Source organism: Aptenodytes forsteri, unplaced genomic scaffold (genome assembly GCF_000699145.1).
Source record: "Aptenodytes forsteri isolate BGI_AS27 unplaced genomic scaffold, ASM69914v1 Scaffold76, whole genome shotgun sequence".
NCBI classification, from domain to species: Eukaryota; Metazoa; Chordata; class Aves; order Sphenisciformes; family Spheniscidae; genus Aptenodytes; species Aptenodytes forsteri.
Genome location: NW_008794444.1, coordinates 5491274 through 5507949, shown reverse-complemented (window position 1 = coordinate 5507949; position 16676 = coordinate 5491274).

The following is a 16676-nucleotide window of genomic DNA, read 5'->3' as shown; positions in this document are numbered from 1 at the left end:
ACCTGAAAGGAGGTTGTAGTGAGGTGGGTGTCGGTCTCTTCTCCCAAGTAACAAGCGATAGGACGAGAGGAAACGGCCTCAAGTTGTGCCAGGGGAGGTTTAGATTAGACATGAGGAAAAATTTCTTCACCGAAAGGTTTGTCAAGCGCTGGAAGAGGCTGCCCAGAGAAGTGGTTGAGTCCCCATCCCTGGAGGTATTTAAAAGACCTGTAGATGTGGTGCTTAGGGACATGGTAATGTTGGGTTAACGGTTGGACTTGATGATTTAAGAGTCTTTTCCAACCTAAACGACTCTATGATTCTATGGAGACCCAATGATTCCTCTTTCCTTTTCTTACATTCACAGGTGACCAATGATACTGAAATTATTTCAAAAAGTCACAAAGTTATTATGACCAAAACTAAGAAGCAAGGTTTACTTCTGCTATTATTAAAATCAAAGAAGTATTTTGTTTTCAATTTAAAAACCTCCTACCAGTTTGTTACATTGATGATCCTTTGATCTTGCAGAACAGCAGGATGAACCCTTGGTACAAGTGTTGCTTCGGAGGAAGCTCTGAATTGCTCTTTTATATCTCAAATTGTTTTCTTTCTGTATTCATTTAAATCCATATGTGGTCACATATCCATGTAGGATACTTAATTCCATTTATCCACTTTTCATCTCTCCCCTATTAAGAAGAAGTCATTTTCAGCAGGCTTTCAGGGATTTTACAAGTATCTTAGAAAAATGATGAGTGTTATTACAGCTGTCATTCCCCGACTAATGTAAAAAAAACCTGCAACATTCAATCCATACACATCCAAGTCCAACAATGAACACATACTTTTACTGCCTTACAACATCACATACGTTTACTACCTCTACCCAATTAACAAAAATAAATGCTCCTTCCTCGTGAAAGGTACCTCATTCGGGTAGGTTGAGCTGCACAAAATCAGTTAAGTCCCCAACTCCAGCCCCAACTTCTTCTCACATTATTATAAAAAACCTGTAGATGCTCAGCAAGCTGCAATACTAATTTGCTTTCCGCAGCACTGCTTCTCTATCCTTTCTCATAGCTCCACGAATCTATCAGACATCCATTTCATTAAGAAAAAGACCACAAGGTTATATTACTCCTTTCTTTTTTTTCTCCTGTATATAATATCAATATATTGTATGTTAGGAGCACAATGATTTAACATTAAAAACAGTTATGAAATGTAGTTGAAAAACAGCTTGAGAAGAACCTTTAATTCACCAATTCCCTTCTTTACTCACTTCATAGAAACTGGTTTTTTTTGTTTGGGGGTTTTTCTTAATGAGAAGGGTGGGTAGATGCATAAAGGCTTTGGCAATTTTACAAGGTCTATTACTGACTGCATCACAACTTCCTTAGGGCCACCAGCAAACATTCAAATTTGATTTACAAGACCTACACCGCACTGAGAACTGAGATTGGCTTTGTGGATGCCGGGACATGGCTTCTTCACTCTTCACGGGAGGATCCCACACGTGGACCGACAGCCCTTCTTGTAGTACACAGCCGACCTTGCCAAAGGTTTATTTACAAAAATTTAACCAATTAATTTTATGATTAATTAAACAATTAAACCAATTAATTTTATGATTAATTAAACAATAATGACTCCAGAGGCGCAGCCGTCTTCCCCACATGGAGCAACAGATATGCATCCACGCAAAACGTGTTTAAAATCCATGGACATCACATTCGTCCCAGCAAGGGACCCCCGGTGCTGACACGCACCGTGACACCCCAGGGCCAGCCCCAGACTAAGACTCAGACACCAGCACCCGGAACAGCTGGGAGCAAAACATAACAATTTAACTGCACTATTTTGTTTTTTCTGTAACAATTAGATCTAAATTAATAATTCCTCCTAAGATTTGTATTATACTAACATCACATTCTTGGCTTTACTTATATAGGTGTGCATCCTCTTTGCCCAAAACCAAGACTTTCTTATGTATGTGAATTGAAATAAAAATACAGGTTTGTCTTCCAAAGGAGATATCAGTTTCCTGCTGAGACTAGAGGGCAGAACTAAATCCCTTCACTGACTTCAGAGAGATGCGTGAAATCTGGAAATCTTATTCTGGGAGACACTTTCTTGCCTTCATGTTTATGATAGGCCTTGTTACCTGATACGTGCATTTGCTGCTGCCATTTCACAGCAAACTGTTTAAACGACAGGCTGGAAAGGAAAGCAAGAGAAGCAGATAATGGGATACACCCTGGATGGTTTTCTAACCTCTTAAAAATTCAAAATCACTCAGATTCAGAGATTTTTCCACTTAATATTACCTGAACCAGATCGTTTCCCCTGCTTTACTTTAGGAGCTTCCTTTGTATCCTCACTAAACAGTTCAGCTCAAATTTAATTGTATTGGTGCCACAAGGACAAGTCAAAACACTCATGGAAGAACAAGTCCCCTTTTTTCCAATGCTGGGCACCTGCACATCCCAAATCCAGGACTGGATTATTAGATCTAGCAGGGAGGGTTCCATAGTGGTAACGTGTTTAATCTTAATGATATTATATAATCTTGTTTCTAAATTAATTTATACTGAAGATATTTATGGTAAATAATTATGAAACACTACTTTTTATTGCTATTCCCAGATTATAGCTTTCATAAGAAGTTTTTTGACTACATCTCAGGGACCACTTTGCAAACAGCTGCACATAAGTTTACCTGATGGTGTCTAAATGTTTAAAATACAGAAGAACAGAATTAAAGGTTAGTACTGTTAGCACAGGCTACAGGAAAGCAAGGTTAAAGCTCCTCCCTGCTTTAGTCGCCCCTTCCCAGGCCAGACCCAAGTACGGCCATTTGGTGTCAGAGTCCGTCTGTTCCCCACCAGGGTCCGTGTGCTGAACAGGGGTACGGGAACCACCGGTCTCTCTGTTGTCTGGGGAATCTTCTGCGATGCAAAAAGCCTTCAAGCTCCTAGTTCATGGGAAAGGTTAGATTTCAACCTCCCTAGGTTCCTATCCCAAAAGCATAAGCAAGAAAATCCTTAGATTAAAAAAACCCTCAAAATTTCAAACGTTTCTATGTGCAACAGGATTCTAGTTTTTAAACGTTGGTCAAATCCCCGGAGTTTGTTATTGTACTAAAGTGTTTGAACAGATACTTGAACACAACTGTTCAAGCCAGTAACTTAACCGTTTTTCTGATCCCACTTAGGCAACCTCTAGTGCAAGAGGAAAAGGACCAAGTTATAAAAAGGGAAAAGAAACCCTCAAGATTTTTCAAGGCTAGTTACCAGATCAGTAGGTTTTAGCAAATACACAGTGAAATTCTTTGTGTGTGTCATACACCCCGGCACAAGCAGAGAGTGTCCTTACAAGCTGCACAAAGTTAAGATCTGCGCCTACCGCACATGCAGACACTGCAGTCCCACGGAGCTGAAAATGGAAACCCTGCCCCTCTGTGCTGTGAACCCTCGTCCCTGCTTCTGCAGGATGGAAACCCAGAACTGCTCCCGGTGTCCAGCTCAACCCACACTCCCCTTCACAGCTCAGGGACCGCCATTGCTCCCCCCGGGGTCGGATGAGCCGTGGACCAGGTGGCTCTGCTGGCTGCTTTTCAAAGGGAAACGACAACGCTCATCTCTGAGGTTTAATTGCGGAAAGCCAGCCCTGAGCTCCCATCACCCACAGTAAAGCTGTAAGAGGGGCTGCCCCTCCTTCTATCCAGAGCTGTCTTTCTGCCACGACATGCCCCTGAATCATCCCACAAGGGTTTGGATGCCAGACGTGCTCTTACCTTGCCAGAGCTTCTACATTTTAAGTTAAAGGAAATGATTTGTGGTTTAGACATATGGTATTTTTGAATATTTTGGACCATGGGATCAGGGAGCCAGCGTAATGTTTTATCTGTGGAACGATTAGGGTATGAAAGCACACACTGCACAAAGGAGATGTGCTCTTCTCTCATCTATTTTTATTTTTTTTAAATTTTCAGTTCAGAAAAGGCTTTGAAAAAGAATTCATAGTGAAGCAAAATACCCAAGGGGCATGCAAATCTGAACTGAAATACAGCTGTCACTGGATTTCACTCCACAGCTATCCCAATTATAATTTATCACAAAACTGGATGTATAAAGATTCTGACAGAGAAGGCACTGCAGATAAAGATTTAAAATTCACTTGCTAAATACATGTTTAGCTATAGTGAAAATGTGATTTAGTCTTGCTAGGATAGTTACAGTCCTGAAGTAACATTGACTACTAATTAGAAAAGCACTGCAGGACATTATTATAATGAGTAGATTTCCAAATCTGAAGTGTTCCGGATTGTTTCTATTAGGAGAAAAATTGAGGGCATCAAATGTATCTTTGAAAATGTCCTTAAACAAACCAGATTCCACCAAAAAGTAAAAAATAAATGAAAAACAACTGTTTGTCTTCAATTCCAAGTCACTCTCAACCAGCCAACTTCTAGATTTCCCTTCAATTTCTTTCCCCTTGCTCATGATGTCCCTGATGCTTACCCAGAGCTCGTCCTGCATCGCTGCCCCAGGAGCCAAGGGGTGGGTGCTCCGGTATCTCCAAGCCAAACACCTTCCCCTGCACCTGAGGGGCTGCCTGGGCACCCGCTCTGCGTGCTGAGGGGGGCACAGCAGGGACCCCCCACGTCACACCCCACACTCCAGCAAAGCTCCAACTCCAGAGGTTTCATTTCTGCACAGCCCCAGTGTCATTTTCATCTCTCCCATCCTTTTGCTGTGATAAAACTTCTCCTCCTGCACTTTCGACCCAGACCTGCTGCTGTTGTTACTGTTGGACAAGGGAATCAGGAGTGGAAAACTAGTTTTACAGAGTATTCAATTAAGCCTATACTCCCTGCCAAGCAACGAAAATAACCTGAGCTATCACCTGTACACGTACACTCAAATCAGCGTGAAATGCAACTCATTGCATAAGGTTTTTTTGACAGCTAGAGGTAATTCCTCTGCTATTTGAGCAGTTAACCCAATATTCATAACTAACGCCAACTTCCCCTGAGCTGTAGGCAGTGATTTCTCTAAACATTACTGTCTGATGGTATTAAAATAGGTGTTTTTTACTGGATAGCTACAGGGAGAGTGCTGGGTCACTGTGTGCTCCCAGCTCTGCAGGCACCACCAGTTCCCTGTGCCCAGGGGAACCCATCTGGCTCCTCCAGCACCACCACCCCCCCCGGGACCTGGACCCCCACCTTCTGCTCTGATGCTCCTCCTTGGCCAACACCACCAGTTTCCAAACCATTTGGAGACCACAGTTCCCATCTGTCTCCCTTTGGGGTGTGTGCATGGGACACCAGGCGCTGAGACAGCTCTTTGGCTCCTGGGGGTGATGGGCGGCAGAAAAGCACACAGGCATCACAGGTGTCCCCCAAAGATGGTACCAACAGCAATGGTCTCCAGCCTGGCTTAGCATTTTGGGGACACTTACAGAGGTAGGAGGCTGTCAGCTGCTTCCCCTTGCTTCTGTTGACCAACAGGTTGGAAACTACAGAGCAGAGAGACAGGAAAGTGGACAGACAGATAACACAAGTGCATGGCAAATTGTTTACAAAAAATATTTTAAAAAACCCAAAAAACACCACCCCAGACATGTGTGCCTAGAAGCATGAACCTCTTGAACAGTTTCCTCTTTAGAATTTGGAAATGCCCTAATCGGGTCTGTATTGGCAGAAAAATTTTTTTAACGCGTTAGGGTTTAGAGAGCCTACGGGCACCTGCAAACCACGCATCGATGTCGGGATTTTCTTTCAATGGTCAGGAGACCATTCAACAAGCAGCACAGCTCCTGCCTCTGCCTCCTGCCTGCAGCATCTCTGAGCACCTCGGGCAAGCCCAGGGGAGCGGGGGCTGGGTGTCCCCCCCAGCACCCGGCTGGACATCATGTCACCGTCCCTCGTACCTGCAAGATAAACGAGCAGGGCCCAGAGGGCATTGTCTTACCTCCTTTTATTATCTCTGCAGATCCAATTTGCAAACATTTCCCACAAATTACATTTAAAATGTATGAAGTGTCACCACTCATGCATTTAACTGTCTCAGAGTGACTCGGTGACAGATGGCCTGCGTAAGACTGAATTAGATGTGTTGACCAAAAGCATTAATCGCTTTTTTCTGCTAATAAATAGGGCCCATATTCACAAGTGGAAGTTATTTAAAGTTCATAGATTTCCAGCAGCATTTGCTAAGCTTGGTCTGACAATTTTCTGTAAAATATTTATGCACCAGACTCTGTTTTGATTAGAAGCAGCTCTTGCTGTTATATACCAGACAATTACACCATTAAGGCAACCCATGCAGATAACGAGTATTACTCCAAAATGGCAGCAACAAGCTGCTGGTGGGAGCGGTGGCTGGGGATGTCCTCGGCTCCACCGCCATGCTCAGCAGGACCGCATTGTCCTCAGCAAGCCCAACAGCCATTTTCCTCTTGCTTCATTACTCCAGAACAAATATTCTCAGTGCTACAAAGCTGCATCTTTTATTGCGGAAATCATCCCACAGATCCAAGGCCTGGTTTTCCTGGGCGAGGAAAATAGAAATACTTGGCAGACCTTCCCACGTGCGACAGAAAGCTGTCGTAAGCGTAAGAGAAAATATGGTCCCACCTCAGCTGTGTCTGATACAAGCCAGAAAAACATGAGAAACACATTGCAGCCCACTGAAAGAACAGCACTTTTTCCTATCTGAAATGTTTATCTCCATTTCCACACCACAGTCTGGGTTCCTCACGACCGGTGTGTTTATGGGAGGCTGAGCAAGGCCAATTTTATGGACGGAGAAAGGAGACGCAGAGCGAGACCGTCTCACCCAGCGATGCACGTGACTGCTGTAAGAAATGGCCTCAGGTTTCCTGTGACCCAAAATAAGGTCCTGGCTTCCAGACTGTTCTTTTTGTTTGAATAAGGGTGCACGCACATGAAGGCACGCAATTAGCTTGGCACTTGTCCTCTGAGCTCTTTGTGACCATTTGAGCTAACGGCTCTCCTGCGCTTGGTGTTGAGGCAGGACCCCGCTCCGGGGACGGGCAGTAACTCACCCATCCCTTCAACAAGGCGGCTGGCACCTGGGTGAACTACCCATTGCTAATGTGGTCAGATTGCCCCTCAGTCCTGATCATTTTTAAGTGCTTAATTCACTCACTTCCCACAAGAAGTTATTAGCGGCATGTAGAGTTAATTTATCCTCCATGGTTGCTTTTGATGAGTATTTAATCGCACGCAATTTTGGCATGGCAGCGTTCAGCATCGTGCTGCACTGCACAGTTCCGCACAACCCATTGCCCAGAGTCATCCATTTTTAAGCTACAAAAAAATCATCTCATCTTGACTTATTTCCACCCATTTCACTAACAATGATAAGTTATTACTGAATTAAAACATTAACATTAAACTCTTTTGCCTACAGTATCTCTCCCCATTGAGTCTATTTTCCATTTTTTTAATTGAATGAAAACTATTAAAGTTGCTGTTCTTCAGTTTGAAACTGAAATTACTTTAATAAAACTAGTAAGTTGGTGACCTAAGGTTGATAATTCAAGCGATGAGGAGTCACTTGAAGGGGAAGGAGGCACATCTTTAGATGCAGATAAGTTCAACGTTCTCCACTCCCACCCCAAACTGTGGACACTCCAGGTGGAAGGCACATATTCACTGGAAGGTCTTGTCACAAAGCAGCAGAAGCAGCTCACCATTCTGCTTAGCAAACTTGGGTACAACGGTCGAAAACGGGTTTTGCTTGCAGGAGCAGCCCATCAGCCCGCAGCACCATGGCTCGCCAACACCAGAGCCGCAGGGATGCTGCAGGGACACCAGCAGCTGTGGGGAGACTTTCTTGCAACAGAAACACGATGTCTTTGCAGGCCCCTGCTTCTTTGCCTGAGAGCACGTATTTCCCATGCTGAGAGAGAGAAACAGGGAAGACAAAAACGTTGTCTACAAGGCCCCAGAGACTGCTTCATGGTTTTGTGCTTAATACCTTCAGGGAGCAGAAAACTTTGTTTTTCTAAAAGAGATTATTTTCTATGAACACAGAAGACTGTGGCCAGGCAGCTGGACAGAGCAGCTGCTTGCACCGAGCTCGGCAGCACATGCCTGCAGCCGGGAGGTTCTGGGGACTGAGGACCGGCTGTGATTAAAATGCGAAGCACAGGAGCAGCCTGCAGTCTTCCTGCTGCCTCTCCCCAGATCCAGCGAGAGTTCACAAAATCAGTATTTTGAAACCACGCTTCTTGCAAATCAGGCTTTTTCTTTCAGATTTAAAACAGCGAATATTTACTTTGCAAGTCACAGTCCCTCTGGCAGTTTTTATTCTCCCTTGGGAATTTCCTCTGTGATCAAGAGAGCCAAATCAAATCCATGTATATCACGCAGGGAGTAAAAGACTCGGAGAGGCATAGCCATGCAATTTGCATTACCTTTTTGCTTATGTAAGAGATTGACAGTCTGAAATAGGTCAGCGTTTCATCTGCAAGCGCAGGGGGGAAGGTGCCCCCGAGGTAGAGCAGGGTCCATCTCACCGCGCCACCCACGCGATGCTGCAGGGAGGCATCGCCCTTGTGCTGCCCCATGCTCTTTACAGCACCACAGCGCATGAAGAGTGATGAGCAGCACCAAGCCAGGCAGAGAGCACGTGCATGCAAAAATATTAAGCCTGGCATAACACAGCTTCCATTAAATAAAACCTCTGCATCACATGGGTGCTTTAACTGGCTGCTTGCTGCAAAAATGGCCTTGCATTGCAGCCGACTCCCTCTTGCTCACCTGTGTCCAGCAATGCCTTGAGACAGAGCTGAGAACAAAAATTTCCTGATGACAGCAGCACCGCCAGCCTCTCTTCAGGAACAGCTTCCTAGCAGATGTCCTCAAAATAATGACATTGTCAGGAGGTATCACCACACAGAGGAGGAAAGTGCTTTGGCAATGGAGAGAGCAGCTCAGCAAGATGAACTGAGTCCCCCTCTGCAATCCCCAGCCCCAAGTCTCGGAGGAAGCCCCAGCATCCTACGTACGAAACCAGCGCTGCAGACCAGACACGACGAATCGGACATGCTGCTTTTACCCACGTGCAGCTGAGCCTGTCACCAGCTCAGTGACTGGGCAGACAGGTCATTACACACCACTGGCCTGTCCCCACAGCCCTGGGTGCCTCCTCTGCACCCCTTGGACCGATGCCATGACCGGAGAGGGCAACAGCAGGATTTAACACCCTGGTGTGGCTTTCTGAGAGGGCTTGTGCCCGAGGAAACCATCGTGGAGGTGCTAACGACATCCTGGGACACTTGCCAGCCTACTTAAAGGGGGGATTACTGCAAGAAACGTCAGGGTCCCTCATCCATGTGTAGCACCCCCATAGACATCGGCTGGCCCAGCAGGACCTGCTGAAGAGTCTCCGAAGATAAAACCTTCAGTGCAACCTTGCTGACATTGCTTTGTTTTGGGGGGTTTTTTATCAATCAAAATTCTTGCAACCACTTTGAAAACTGAGTTCCAGAAATGAGGCTGCTTTTGGTACAGGTGTTGTCCAAAGATTTAAACCTCAAGGGTGTATGCTTCAAGTGAAAATGTTCACATACATAAATTTCTCTTCCTCTACACACAGTTAATGGGAATGGCCATAGAAAGGCATTTCTTTTCCAGTACTGATCTGCACAAAAGCTTTTTAGCAAAAACCTGAAATGCTTTAGCAACATCTAATGCATACCTAGATGCCGATGCAGTCACTGTACAGATTCACATGCACAGCCACATTCCTGATCGGGCTCTTTGCTGGTTCCCTGCTGAAGACCAAATCATCTTTTCCAGAACGAACTGGGATTCTGAACTTCCAGTGATACCAAGCCTTGTTTATACTTACACAGTGATCAAAAAATACTTAAAAATATTTCAAACTGCTTAACAGACAAATAACCCACATGCTAATTGTGGCTGCAAATCAGCTTTCCATTATTTTTGTATTTCTAATACAGCTTTCTGAAATCTACGTCCATTCTTAAAATCACCCCTATTATTTTCCACTATTTTCTTTCTGCCAAAAAATATTTCATACTTCATTTTACATGACCCCTTTTATGATAGTGTTTGCTGGATGATTTTTGCAAATGTGACTTGCACATTTGCAAATCCAGTTTTCACTGGATGGTGATAGAAAGAATGAAGCAACATGTTTAAACCAAATGTATAGGCTAGTCTAGGTGGGAAAGGACATTTGGAGAACATCTAGGCCAACCCTGCCCAAAGTAGAGCTAACTTTCCACTATGCTTCAGGCAGCTTCACAGTTCCCAAGACACCTCCTGACTTGCAGAGTCAATGCTGTTGATTGCACTGCAGAAAAGTCACCTCCTCTGCAAGTGATAGAACAAGGATGGGACCACCTTGGTCCATAGTTCCTGTATGTCAGCCACCAGTATACCCAGCACCTCCAGTGGTGTCACCTACCTTCCAGTTGATGGCTTTAACTCCATTAGAAAATATGACTCAAGAAACAGAGGCAAAAAGAGAATGTAGGACATTGTATTAAAAAGGCACTTTCAGTAAACATATCTATTATTACTCAGAGAACAAAGTGTCTTTAATACGAACACAATTCATACAGCATATATATGCCCTGATTGCCAGGTACAGCAAAATTACACTGCAGAAATGTCTGTGAAGAAATGTGTCATCTGTTGCTGACCCGGCTACTCAAGCAGAATCATTTTATCAGAAGGTTTTGTACGGATGCAAACAAGGAACACTGCTGAGAATGGCTCAGGTCCAGGCTGCCACCAGCAACGTGCAGCTCAGCCTTCTCCTGGCCGGGGGCAGAGCAAGCAAGGAGAGGAGCTCGCTGCACACCCCCAGCAGCAGCCAGGGACCTGCTTTGCAGGATTAGGCACTTGCCCCACCATCCAGTTCACTTTCCAAACTGCAGGTCAGGGTGGGTGAGAGCAGACACCCGCTCCTGTGCCCAGCTCCCCTCAATCCCTCCCAGCTGATGATCCTCTCTGAGGACCAGAGCTCATCAACCCCGGCCAGACTGGCAGGGGAGCAGGATGCTCAAACTGCAGCTTCTCCTGCGGGACTTCCCGTACAGCAGCTGAACTGGGTGACGTCTCGGAGATGTACTACCCAAACCTACACGAACTGCATGAATTACTTGGGGGCAGACAGAATAATATCTCCCTTTCCAGTTGTCTGATGAATGTGCTAACCCTGCACTACAGATGAGGAAACCTGCCAGCCTGGGTTAGTAACTCCATCCTATTACCTTCCCAGAGCCACCCAAGCAACCTCTTGTGACTTATACGTGCAAGAGGTGCAGGGTCAGAACACAGCTATCCTTTAAGAGGAGGTGCGTAAATATGCAAAAAGTCTCTGTCTTGCTCTGTTACATGTAACAGGGACTGCCAGGACCTCGGTGTGGTTAATGCAGAAGTCAGCCCGAGGCTGTGCTTCCCACACGCGTGGGTACCCATTACAGAGGCGATGCAACTCAGACACAGCTCCAGAGTGGCTTTGCGTTTCAAGTAAAAATTGTTTACAAAACACTGTAGTCAATAATTAAAGAGTTTGCACAATTCTGAGGTGCTCAGAACTGTTTCTTCGGTACTCCACATGCTCTGATGTAAGGTGAGGATATATGACCTGCTGCCTATGTGTCCCTGCCCAGCCCAGCCGCTCCCTTCTCAGCCTCCATCCCCCTTGGATCTGCAGATACCCAGAATGGTTTGAAGTAAAGTGAAAGTACCAAAGAAGTTTCACATACAATCAAATTACTAGAAGAATGTGCTTCACCAGACAGACTAAGGGCAGCAAATGGGAAATACTACACCTCTGGGAAGCAGCAGAAACATGTGTTCAAATGGACTCATTGTTATCAACAATACACGGAGAATTATCTCTCTTAACGTAGAAGCACATGCATATCTGTCCACAATTATAAAGACTGAAATATAGCCGTAATCTATAGCCATAAGGTGAGATTTCCATCTTTATGCGACATGAAAAATGTGCCAGACACAGGTTTGCCCATAAACAAAATTGCTTTTTTCAGCTCTCCCTTTAATGTGAAATATCAATCTTTTTGTGGCTTTTATTACACAGAATTTAGCTTTTGTTTTTGACAGATGGCTCACATTCAGTCTGGAGTACAACTGTATATCACCCCCATTATATACACATCTGAATTTCAGAACATATATTTTAAAAAGACAGTAATAAATGGCAAAAAACACCTGGTGAAGTGAGGCCAGTCAGAGAGAGCCCACATGACTGTGGATTTAAAAGCGAAAAGGTTTGTCAGCCCACAGGCTCTTACCATGCTTTGTGTCAGTATTACAATGCCCACGCCTTTGGCAACCAGACGCTACCCCATTACAGCACAACAAAACTGAAGAGAAACATTATTTAAAGCCAGGTTGCAAGTACTGGGACTAGGTGGGGGGAAATTGCACAAATTTAAAGGGTCACTGATTTTCTTCTATTTTTTCCAGTTTTACTGAAGTTTTCCAAATGCCACCTACATTTCTGATGAGGAAACACTCCGCAGGGGGCAGGCGGGGGCAGAGAGCACGGTGGTCCCATCTCTATTTCACAGATTTCTGGGGAACTGGAGGAAAGGTGCCAGTACAGCCTGATCGCCCCATCACACCAGCCTCCAACCAGCAACTCCTACAGGACGCCCCTGTGCCCCGGGTCGGCACTCCATCATCCTCCTGCGAGCCCAACCTGCCTTCCCCTTCCTGTCTTAATCTCCACTCTCCCCATAATTTTACATTTAATGCATTCAAAATGGTTTACTGAAACACAGCTCTATTTAATCTATTGTGCTTTCAAAACCAGAAAAAAAGTTATTTCATTAAAAGATACATGTTAATCAGATTTTCCATCCCATTTAATATATCTGCTTCTTTAGTTACTCTTCCCTTCTTACACCACCCACTATGGAGGTCAGATGTTTGACCCAACAGCTGCCTGGATCTTGCTTTCCTCCCAGGACCTGCAGGTGATGTGTTTCCTTCGCTTGGTTGTACTCCTTTGGACGATTTATCCCATTTCAGACCCTCAACATCTGTCAAAAGCAGGAGTCTATGTTCTGCTTTGCCATCTACAGATGTGCTCGGGCCAGTCCGCATGAGAGAGACTGGCAGACGTGCAGATCTGCCTTAATTCTACAACAATAGAGATGTCACATCATTTCTATGTATGACAAAATTAGTAACTAACCTCCATTTGAAAGATTTTACTAATGCCCTACCCACCAACAGCAAAGAAATGCTGTCATTTAAGAAATACCTTTTTAGAAACGCTGCGCAAGAGAGCTTTGTTGACACCAAAGCGGCTACACCACACGAGAGGAGCCAGCAGGCTGTGCAGAAAGGCGGCTGCGTGGGGGCACCCGCGGTCCTTAGCGTTGTGCACCGGGGCCGACATAAATCCTTGTCCTGAGGTTTATTGTTCTGAGGACAGACAAAACAAGGAATGTAAATTTGCCAAGCTCAGTCAATAAAATTATCGATTCAAGAGGATAGACAGAAATCAGAGATGCAACTGCCAGATCTACTCTTGTCATGTTTGTTCAGTAATGTGCAGCAAAAACCCTTCGTCGTGCATTGCAACACTCCAGATATCCCTATTCCGACACATTCTCTGCTGCTGCAATGAGACATAATCAACTTTTATTACCAAATCAGAGCAACCTCTATAATCAGTCACAGAATTTACGATTTCCCAGGTACCTGCACAAAAATAGTAAGTACACCTCAGGCTATATTTAAAAAAACAAAACAAATAGCTTAAAAAAAAAAAATGGCATTTAAAACCTTTACATTCCTCATGCAACCTGAGGCACCTACGGTGGAGAAAGTAAGTATTTAGAACATAAATGGCTATGATGAAACCATCAGGAATGATTCACCCCTTTTTCTATTCAGAACTAAGTTTCAATTCTCTAAATTAAAATAAAATAGCACTCATTTCATATCTTACAAGCTGCTTGTCTTTTCATACTAGCACAGTCATATGTGCAAGTCACTTTTATATTTGTAACTTGCCTGCTTTGTGTTAATTATCTGGGCAGAATGCTTGATGTCATGTGGACCTAGCAAGGTCTTCTGAATTTCAGTAAGCATTTCCCACAGCAAATAGCCAGCTAGTGTCTCTCAGAACACATGAAAGATGTCCAGGGCACAAAACAAGATGGTTATTCTGGATGCCAACTTGTGCACTGACAGACAGTGCTGGCCCACGTGAGAGCACCCACGAAGAGCAATGTGGGGCAGGGTACCATGTCCCTGCCTGCCAGAGTTACCTGGCCAAGATGAGACAGGAATCTCCATAATTTACAATTTGCAAAGAAAAATTAAGGACTTGAAGTCCAGGTAAGGAGGAAAAAAAAAAAAAAAAAAAGATTTATGCTGGCATGATGAGCAGGACTTGAGAAATTCACTCTCCAAACAAGTTCCCCAAGTGCCCATATCGGAGCCAGCCCCCAAATCCAACCCCGTGGACAGCCCTGTGCCTCACCCCATCGAGGTCTGGTGATTAAGTTAGAGATTGAACATCCGATTGAATAGATTTATCCAGACCCATCTGTAATAACAAAACCCACTACTTTATGCCGCTTCCTTCAGCTGTTTCTTCGGCCACTATTTTTAAGCATTTTCTTGATCCTTGAGGACAAAGGAATATTCTTTGGCAAAAGAGATATGTAAAGAAAAATATGTACCTAATGCACATAGGGGAAACCTGCAGGGCAGCAGGTAGCACAGACCGCCGAGCTGACCCGCTGGGGAGAAGGGTACGTGCCGGCACAATCAGAAGTAGCTCAGGTGCCGGCACACAGCCCTTCCCAGAGGTGTGGACATGCCTCCGGGCTGGGGTCTTCAGCCAGTCTCCTCGAAACTGCTCCAAAATGAGTAAAACACAGGTGAGCCTCAGCCCCAGCAGTGACTCCTCCCGGGTACCTGCAGAAGGGATGGGGCATGGATAAATACATTAAAGACGATTACATAAAAAAGCTGAGGTTTCCTACGACAAGGAAAGTTGTTTTCTGGAAACGCCCTGGTGTGGTTAGGTGTGAGCAGCAGCGTGAGCCCAGGGCTCTTCCCCACCTCCGCACGTCTGATATCCGCGCTGCTGGGACGCAGGGCAGGCACTGCTGGATACCCCAGGCTGATGCACCGTGCAGTGCCCGCCGGCAGGTACCACCGCTCCTCCTGCAGGGTCATATTCCCTCTCGCCATCGCCCCAGCCCACCAGCACTGACCTCGGCCAGCGGGAACCTCAGCAGCCCATGACTTGGGGTGGGACGGGCTGGCCGTGTTACAGATAACGCGACATCCCCCAGCCTACAGCGCTTATGGGATCCGTTCTCCAGATGCGTCAAAATAACACCAATGACTTCGACAGCTTTTCTCTAACTCATGTCGTTAAAAGGAAGCCCCTACAAATCCACTTAGTACTGCTGCAGCTTTTGTAGCACAGGCTTAGTGTGCATGCAGGGATATTTATTCTCCCCATACATAATTTACATTATTCTCTAACCTGTTTAATTTTTTTAGCAGTTGTCTGAAATTTAATGCAGATAGTAATTTCCAGGCTCTGCCATTCTTCACTTTCTGAATGCACAGACCATGGTTGCTCTATCTTTGCCCTTTGGCACACACAGAGGTTTTCATAAAAAAAATGGAAATTATAACAATACTCCAAAAGTAATCCTCCTTAATATCCTGAGACTCTGCTATTGCTTCCTTTCCCATGCCCTTAGCCTAAAATTAAGGACTTCAGATTTTAGCACATGCGTCACAGCTATTTGGTTAAGCCATGGAAAAGTTATTTGGTTAATCCCTGGAAATCAGCCGATGATATACTTTGTGAATGCCTTGGTGATGTGGGTACAGAAACGCGGGGGCTCAGGCACCAGCACACAGCTCCGGGTATGCAGCAGGCAGGGGGAGAGCTGCGAAGCCCTCGGGGCAACGCTGCCAATTTAAGGCAAACCCTGGCAGAGAAGGGAGTGCTGCAAAACCAGTCACAGCCCAAGACTGCTCCTGAATGAAGTCCCATACCTGGCAGCAAGCGCATTTCTTCAGTCTGATTTCAGGTTAAATGAGATATACCCAGGGAGCCCTGCAAAGGGAACTGCAGATCCGCGTTTCTGCCTATGAGCCTCAATTTTGAGAAACACCCCTGCGTACAGAAGAATTGGAATTTGTGCTCCACTTGTGATCTTACAGCATTTGGTATGTCTTGTCTTTATTTTACCCGAGGGTTATGTCATTATTATAGGCAGCTTCTTAAGCATCCTCCCGCTGGCAGCCAGCTTCCAGCATCTGCATCCTCCCGCTGGCAGCCAGCTTCCAGCGCTGCTGTCTTCTGCATCTGTCTCAGAGAGAAACAGGACCAGAAACCTACTCCTCCAACTGGCTTTTGGCACCGATTTTATCTGCAGGCTTCAAAACTCTTCTCCCACCCCATATCCCAAGGTGTGCAGCCTTCCCAGTTGCCTGGTTTTCTCCCCTCCGCTCCTGCAGTGCTGGTGATGGCTCGTAAACAGCTATCACGCTCTTTCAAACCCCGCACCTTCAGGGCTTCGTTTGCAATACCTAGCAGTTATTTAAATTAATGCCACTTGTAAGATGTGCCTGTCCTGAGCTCCAGACTTTAAGTTTCATACAA